Source organism: Chlorocebus sabaeus, chromosome 10 (assembly GCF_047675955.1).
Source record: "Chlorocebus sabaeus isolate Y175 chromosome 10, mChlSab1.0.hap1, whole genome shotgun sequence".
NCBI lineage: Eukaryota > Metazoa > Chordata > Mammalia > Primates > Cercopithecidae > Chlorocebus > Chlorocebus sabaeus.
Genome location: NC_132913.1, coordinates 78,166,802 through 78,175,791, shown reverse-complemented (window position 1 = coordinate 78,175,791; position 8,990 = coordinate 78,166,802).

The following is an 8,990-nucleotide window of genomic DNA, read 5'->3' as shown; positions in this document are numbered from 1 at the left end:
ATTCTCCGCTTTGGTAGACCATCTGGATTGAGAGTTTCTCTTGAATTTTTTTGTCTACTTTGACTCTCCCTTTCTACTTGGCTTCGATTTTTCTTAAAGGGTCCTCTCCCTAGCCGGGCCTCTCATCCTCCTTTAGAATATCCCTGCTCAGAAATTCACAACTTCTATTTGCACGTGAAAGATAACTCGCAGGGAAGTTCTGGGAGAAATTTCCATGTGTGTTTAAACATTTATTTGCTACTTGACAGTCAAATGGAAGCTGCCTTTGAGGGGCGGGGGGTGGGGATCTGTGGCCCTCCCTCTGAAGTAGGAGAACGAAGTGGCATCTGCTTTGTCAGGGCGCTGTTGTGCTTTAGGTTTATGAATTTCTATCCTTCCCTTAGTTGAAACTGCCACATAATCAGGTCTTTTTGTCTAGGATTCTATTGTGTGTGTTGCCTCTTGAATAAGATAAACAGAATAAGACAGTCGTGGTGCCAAGGACCTATTTTTATATTCCCTAGTTCATTTGCATTCCCCCCTCCAACTTTCTATGGCAATTTTTCCTGTCCACATTAAAAACAGCTTTCTGGAAATTTTTATGGAAATCCTTTATATATGATATTGTGAATTTAAGGAAGCATCTTCCAGGCATCTTAAGTTTTTTTTCTTTATAGAATTTATAGAATTTTTTTCTTTATAGAACTGCTCCTGTCCCTTAACCTCTGTACAACAGTTTCATACAGAAATGTCTTGTTCACATAAAATCTGCCAGCTCTACCCATAGTGAACCCTGCTCCGTTCTGATGTTCCAAATCTTCCCCCTCCATTTCTAAGACTCACCTCAATCCTCAGGGCACATTCCTTCTCTTCTCCTATTTTCAGAAACTACCCACTTCAGTCCTAATCTTGTAAAACCAAGCAAACTACGCCCAGAAGGTGACAATGAGGAGGGACCATACACTAGAGTGTAGGTTTAGTGAGCAAAGAATAACTCCAGGAAGGTACCAAAGCTGCTATACTCTCATTTTCTACATTTTAGCATAAACTTTCTTCTTGGAGGATCTTCAGTAGAGATAGAAAGATGCCAAGAAATCTCTCCTAAATTCCATGGATTCAGATACACTATATATAATCTTTAAAAAGTGCTGAATCATAGAGTTGCAGAGGTGGAAAGGAACGGACTTGAGAAATCCAGTCCATTTCCTCAATCTGTTTATTAATTTCCCCTATAACATTCCTCAAAACTGGCCATCCAGCCAAAGTTTTTTTTTTTTTCTTTTTAAAGAAAGATTGTTTAAAAAATAATGAGCCTAAGTCCAAAGGCTTAATCAGTATTTCTTAAAGAATGCTCTGCAGACGACCTGCATCAGAATCACCGGGGGTGCTGCCAAAGGGTCCCTGGGATCTACCCTAGACAGACAGAATCCTAGAGCCTAGGGCTGCAGTCAAAGACTCTGCACCTCCAGGTAGTGCTTACATATACTAAAGTCTGCGACCCTGCATTCTAACAGGGATCAGCCACAGCTGGAAGTGGACAGACTTCATCCCCATATTTACCAGGGCAGGAGAAGGCCATCCACGCCTTGAGAGGAGCAGTCTATGCTTGCCGGCATTTTTACAGGAATGTGGTAAAACAGCTGCTACAAACCTACCCCCAACATTTTTTTTTTTTGCCCACACCATACCCAGAGCAGCCAACAGCATTACTGAAGCTGGCAGATGCATAAGTCTCTGCTTCCTGATGAAGATGAGGAAAAGAAGTGCCTTCCTGGATCAGGGAGAGGGAGATGAGCTGAATATTAATATTGCACTTAATACTGGTGAAATCATGATCCAGGCCCTCAGGCAATATATCCAGGCAACTATGCTAAGGGAAAAAGTTGGAACAGTAATGAAAATCTGGAGAAACTGATTTATGTGGAAGCATAAGTAAATAATTCTAGGCTATGGGGAGCATATAATAGTTTGTTAAAATATAAAAACCTGATGGTGGAAAGATGGACCAGAACATAGGTCCATCTTTGAAGTTGAAAGGGAAAACAATGAAAGGAATTCAGGTACAATTCAAGCTACAATAAAATGAGCCTTAATAATAATTTAACCATTTTAACCAAACAGACAGCATATTTTTAGAATCAGGAGGTCTGTGCAATGTTTAGGCAGCCTGTGTAACTCTCCTTTTAAAAGAGGCTCATGTTGAGCATTCCAGAAAACCACGGAGACACTGAGCTCAGTGTACGAGAGTCGACTGTGTTGAAAATGCAAGAGCCAGAAATGACACATACCTAGAAAATGACCAAAAACTAACCAAGGCAGGACAGAGAAATCCATTCTTCTTTCTCCTACAGGGGAAAAAGTATCCAACTACAGTACACCTCTCTTGACCTCCTTCCCCGTCTTTCCCCCCAAGAGCTTTAGACTGGGAATCAGAAAATCTAGATTCTAACCCTGACTCTGCTACGACCTATGTGATTTTAATCACCAAACAAGCTTAATATTCTGACTAGATTTCTTCACCTATATGTAATAGGGTATCTCGCCTGAGGCTGAACTTTAAAACTTGTGAATTTTTTTCTGTTTTTGGTCTCTACATGTGAATATTTATTCATCTTTATTTATTGTCTGCTTGTTTGTTTGTTTGTTTGTTTGAGATGGAGTCTCACTCTGTCGCCCAGCCTGGTGTGCAGTGGCACTATCTTGGCTCACTGCAACCTCTGCCTCTGGGGTTCAAGTGACTCTCATGCCTCAGCCTCCCAAGTAGCTGGGGTCACAGGTGCCTGCCACAGTGCTTGGCTAATTTTGTTGTTGTTGTTGTTGTTGAGACATGATTTCACCATGTTGGCCAGGCTGGTCTTAAACTCCTGACCTCAAGTGATCTGCTCCCCTCGGCCTCCCAAAGTGCTGGGATTAGAGACATGAGCCACCATGCCTGGTCTATTCATCTTTAATGTAAAGTTACTTTGTTTTAGAAAAATATTTTAAAAAAAAAAACCACCAGAATAGTTTCTGTTATTTACACAAATATGAGGCAAGTACCATTAATATAAATGGGGTATTTTTCTGGTTTAGCAATGGAAATGAATACCTGTGGAGTTTTGGGCCAGACCATCTATCTCCAAGTTCCCTCTGTGTGTGTGAGTGTGTGTGAGTGCTTGCTTGCTTGTATTTTAATAGTGAGCGTTTGCTTGTATTTTAATAGTAAACAAAGAAAACATTTTTTCTTAGATGTATATAAACAGGAGGTAGAACACACAGAGAACTGTTGTTTCTTATTACTGTAGGGACAAGTTTTTGCTTATATATGATGAAGAGGAAGGGAAAATCTTGTGAGAGCACTAAGTGGTAGCAATGGGGTCTTGGAGTGGAGCCGAGGTGGCTGCAGAGGGGGGCTTTCTACCCACCTCCAGAAACTCAGCAAGGTGAAGGCAACTTAGGTAGAATTGGGATGGACATTCTTGGCATGAATGGATGAACTGCTTGCCAGAGTTATTTTTAACAGTGGTGGCAGTAGGTTCTTCGAGGGAGCTTCCATTTCAATTGCATTAGACATTGTCAAGAGTGAACCCAAGTAAGAGAGGAAAGACTTGATTGGTCTCTACATGTGAGATGCCCCTTCTGTCACTCTCAGAAATAACAGAGAGAAGCTTTCCCAGTCAGTGGGAGAGCTATGTAAAGTACACTTATCATACAGGAATTGTATTTGGGACAGTCAAGGTAAAAAATGTATAGGCTCAGCAGCACTGCTCAGTATACCCTTGCTGGCCCCCTGAACAGTCATGAGCAGTGTGGAGTTTCCCAAAAATAACTAGGACCTGGGGACACGATTGTTTGATATCCAGATGGGATGGTTTTGCTCACCTTGTATAACCTGCCTGCCTCTGGGAATCCAAAAACACCAATATATAGATTCGATCATTCTCCTATCATCATAGGATTAATAAGATCTCCAAATTCAGGTAATTGTTCCTGCTTCCTTAAGTTCTACTAGTTGCTGCCTTGGTACTTCCTCTATTACAGCCCATTTACCATTTAATAGTGATTGGAATAGAGTGTATACACAGCCCTCTCCCTCACTAGAGGGCAGAAGCTTATCTTATGGAAGTCTCTAATCCTACCTCCTAGCACAGTGTCTCACTCATAGTAGGCATTGAACAAATAGACCCAGTTCTTAGAGACCTGGATTTGCCTTTTGGTACCGTATCATCTGGAGCAAATTACTCACCCCTCTAAGGCTCAGTTTCTTCATCTGCAAATGTTGATACTATACTTGTGAAGTTACAACTAATAATATTTATGAAGTTGATTTAATAAGTAAATGAAATAATGGCTATAATGTGCCTTACATACAATAAATGCATAATGATAAGAGTTGTTATTGTTAATGACCACAGTGTGTTATGTCAAACATGGTTCAGAGGGAGAATCACTAAGGACTGTGGCTGTTGCATTAGAAGAAAGGAGTGAATGCTTTCCAACTTATCTACCCCTTCGAGGACCTCCTACATGCTACACATTGTGCTCAGAAATGGGGGCTAGAGAGAGCCATTTCTATACGGCTCCTGCATTCCTGGAACTCCCAGTAGAGTGAGTTTATTTTCCTGAATTGACATCTGACCAACACATAGGTCATTGGCAAGAAATATAATTGACTTTCTTAACAATATAACTAACAATTTAACCACCTACAGCATAGCCAGTCAGCATCATTATGTACCAAATGTTCAATATTTAAAACGAAAGTTGATCTTAATTCTTACTTTGGGAATAAACTTTTGATATTGCTAAACATATTGATACTCTCAAAAGCCATGACCCTATCTTTGTTTACTCAAAGCTTCCACAGATACTGTACATTTTACTTTTTAAATACATTGCTTTAAAAATTATTCTTCATATTATTTTCTTGTTAATCATGTTCTTTGAGTATTATTTAATAGACTAGCACTGTTGACATTCATTCTTCTACACAAATATCTTATCTAAAGGAAAACAAAAGGACTTTACTCCCCCAGTGAAACTGTTTATGGTCCCCGAAACTGTGATTTACTCATTATAAACTAGCAATACATTCTGTTATGATGGCATGTAGTTTTTATTCTTACCAGTATCTTAAACACATTTAATCTCAGGTTCACGAAAAATTAATGAAATTAATGCAAATAGACTCACTAGAATTTGTGTCAAGCAAGAAAAATTTTTTTTATATATAAATATTTTAGTGTGTTACCATGGCATGTGAGGAGACAGGATTGTTTGACATCTAGATGGGATTGTTTTGCTCACCTTGTATAATTTGTCTGCATCTAGGAATCCCGAGAAGGCAATATATAAATTCTGTCATATTCAGGCCGGGCGTGGTGGCTCACGCCTGTAATCGCAACACTGTGGGAGGCTGAGCTGGGCAGATCACGAGGTCAGGAGTTCAAGACCAGCCTGACCAACATGATGAAACCCTATCTCTACTAAAAATACAAAAATTAGCCTGGGGTGGTGGCATATGCCTGTAATCGCAGCTACTCAGGAGGCTGAGGCAGGAGAATTGCTTGAACCCAGGAGGCAGAGGTTGCAGTGAGCCGAGATCTTGCCCCTGCACTCTAGCCTGGGCGACAGAGGAAGACTCCGTCAAAAAAAAATTTAAAATAAAAATAAATAAATAAATAAATAAATAAATAAATAAATAATTCTATCATCTTCCTATCACCAAAGGATTAACATGATCTCCAAATTCAGGTAATTGTTCCTTCCTCCTTAAGTTCTACTAGTGGCTGCCTTGTTACTTCCTCTATTATAGGCTACTTAATAATGAATGTTTGGATGGAGTGTTTACATGGCCCTCTCTCTCACTAGAGGGCAGAAGGTTATCTTATGGAAATCTCTAACCCTGCCTCCTAGGCACTGCCTCACTCACAATAGGCACTCAATAAATAGCTGGTAGTAGTACCATTCCAATTTTTCCTTATGTGTGATACTTTTAAAATGATATTTGATCATGCGATATAATGTGACTCTAACTTTAGTTAGATGAAAATCTGAGGTTGTGCTATTCTCAAAGGGAATAGCTTCTTTAAGGGATGCTGTCACAATATTAGGAAGATCAATGTCAAACCACCAAACGTTCTCACTCAGCTGCCATCTGAAGAAAGCCTTTACTTTCAGGAAAAAAACCCATTCTTTTAGTCTGCATTTCTGAATCATGGTAAGATTGTAGGCTAGAAGTGGTTTATGGAGTTAAAGGGGAGAGTTTATGTCTGCCTTTTCCCATGCATACACTGTATTCCTGAACCTGGTCAGCGGAGGTCCAAGGCCACTCAACCCCTTTCAAGTGAGGCCAATGGAATATATTGTGCTTCCTGTAGAGAAAAGGTTCTAACTGGCTCTAAAAAGGAATGTCCAATAGTTCTCACCAGGGTTGTTCTACATATTTGGAAATGTGTGGGAGTCATGTTGGTTGTCACAGTGACCAGACAGACGGCGATGAGGGAAGGGAGATGCTATTGGAATTTAGTGGGTTGCAACCAGGGATGCTAAAATGTCCTACCATGTATAATACCATTATGAGAAACAAAGAATTGTCCTGCCCAAAATGTCACTTGCACATATTTTTTGAGAATGTTTTTTCCCTGATAGGAGTTGTGGAAAACTGGGGTGGGCTTGCCACACCTACAAAGGTGTGGACGGACGTACCTACCCCTTATGGGTTTTGGCAAGCATGCTATTAGGAAGTCCTCCAAGCAATGCAGATTTAACCCATTTCTTTTCTTCCCCACCCTCAGGACAGGGAGACAATGTTGGCAGCCCTTCAGGTGATGTATTTGGGGAACATTGAAAGGCCCATCATGTATGCAGAAATCCTCACCATTAGACTCCTATGCATTAAGACATTGTCTCTAAAAAGACAGTTAAAGTGTAATATGTTACTTGAAGGGCTAAAACTAGAATATACCTTAGCGTAGATTAGTTTACCAGAATAGCTAGCTATCACTTTGGCAACTGGTCTTTAAGAAAATAGATTTTAAGCAAGTAATTTTGATATAAGCATAACAAAAGAAGGAAGTGAAAGGAGGAGGACTTTTGGAAGTGAGTCGTGAGGGACTCTGAGAAACCAGGAGAGGCTACTGGGTGTCAAAAACAGATGAAAACAGGAGAAAGCAGCTACACAAATTTGCTCATATTCTACCCATTTCGTTGTTGCTGTAAGCTTTCTGAAAAGAAAGATTTCAATACCAAAGTAACCTTATCCTTATGAAGGCAGAAACTGTATCTTTTCTTTTATCTGCTTAATTCCACAACACTTTGCACAATGAATACTCAAATTTTGAGTTAAGGAATCACAAAAATAGTATCTTAGATTGCCTTGCTGGAAAGCTGTCAAACTCTAGGTTCAATAAAAGACACACCCATACAATGGTTTGTTTTGTGTTTTAGGTTCACAGTACAGTTTTTATGAACATGAGCACACAAATTGCTTTATGTCTTTTTTTTTTTTTTTCCTCTGCCCCATATAATCTGCAGGAATGAGTTGCTTTCTTTCAGCATGAGGGATTCTTCCAGGTGTTTTACAAGAAATTTAACCTGGGTAAAAATGAAGTGGACTTTAAACTCCACATCAGCACTCTGTATTAGAAAAGATTAGACAGCTTTCTTCTATTTTATGTAGGGCCATAAATTTTAAGACTTGAAACAAGTAAATGAGAATAATCTTGTTCAAATAATAAATGACCATGGATCACACTGAAATTTAATGTTTTTCTTGCATAATATGATAATAGTCGGCCGGGCGTGGTGGCTCACACCTATAATCCCAGCACTTTGGGAGGCCGATCACAGGCGGATCACAACTTCAGGAGATCAAGACCATCCTAGCTAACATGGTGAAATCCCATCTCACTAAAAATACAAAAAATTATCCGGGCATGGTGGTGGGCACCTGTAGTCCCAGCTACTTGGGAGGCTGAGGCAGGAGAATTACTTGAACCCAGGAGGCAGAGATTGCAGTGAGCCAAGATCACGCCACTGTACTCCAGCCTGGGCGATACAGCAAGACTCCATCTCAAATGAATAAATAAATAAATAAATAAATAAATAAATAAATAATAAATAAAATGGATGTATCACATGATGCAAAATATAGATGTCTCAGAAATCTTGATTCTAAGCCATGAGAAAATACATTTTCCATTGACTTTCTAAAACGTCTTCATAAAAGGCAGTCTCATATCCATGTTGTCTAAAAATTCATGCCTCAAAATGTAATAGGAACAATTTTTTCTGTAAACATATTTAAGAATTGTCAAAAGTAATGTACTTTTGGATCCAGGGACACAGATATCCTATGCAGTGTTTTTTTTTCTAGTAGGAAGAAAGTGGTCATTTGTAAAGGCAGATTAACCTCCCTCCTGCTCCAGGGCATGAGGTTTGACAAGCACAGTTGGGTCTGGGCTTCAGCACCTTGACTGCTCTAGTAGGGTGTCTGTGTAATGCTCTCACTAACAACCTGCCTGTGGCAGCCCCACTGGCATATCACAGTCCAAATCTTCTCACCTCTAAGGTGGACCTGCACTTTCTACTAATCCTTATATCTGCTAAACTCTTGACTCGTTAGCTAGCGTTCTTGTCCTGCCCTCTTTTACTCACTTTCTACATTCTCACCTTCACCCCATGCTGCTTTCTTAGAGAGAGACCTCCTTAGAGCCAGAGGGGACCCATAGGCACTTGTTAGCAGGAACCATGGCATTTCATGGTGGTCTTCCCAGCATCTTAGTCAGTAGCCGGCATGTGGAGGAATTATGTAAATGAATGAGTACATTTTAGAACTACACGTGATTATCTCACTGGTTGAGCCATCCAAGTTTATGTCATTTCATTAGTGGCAAATCTGATATCAAAACCTTGAAAAAAAGTAATTTCTATACTATTGTTCCGATAGATTATCTGTGCTTAGTGCTTCCCAGCAATGCAACAAAATATGTTTTGCTATGGTCCATAGTAAATACGATGTAAGAAAAGTT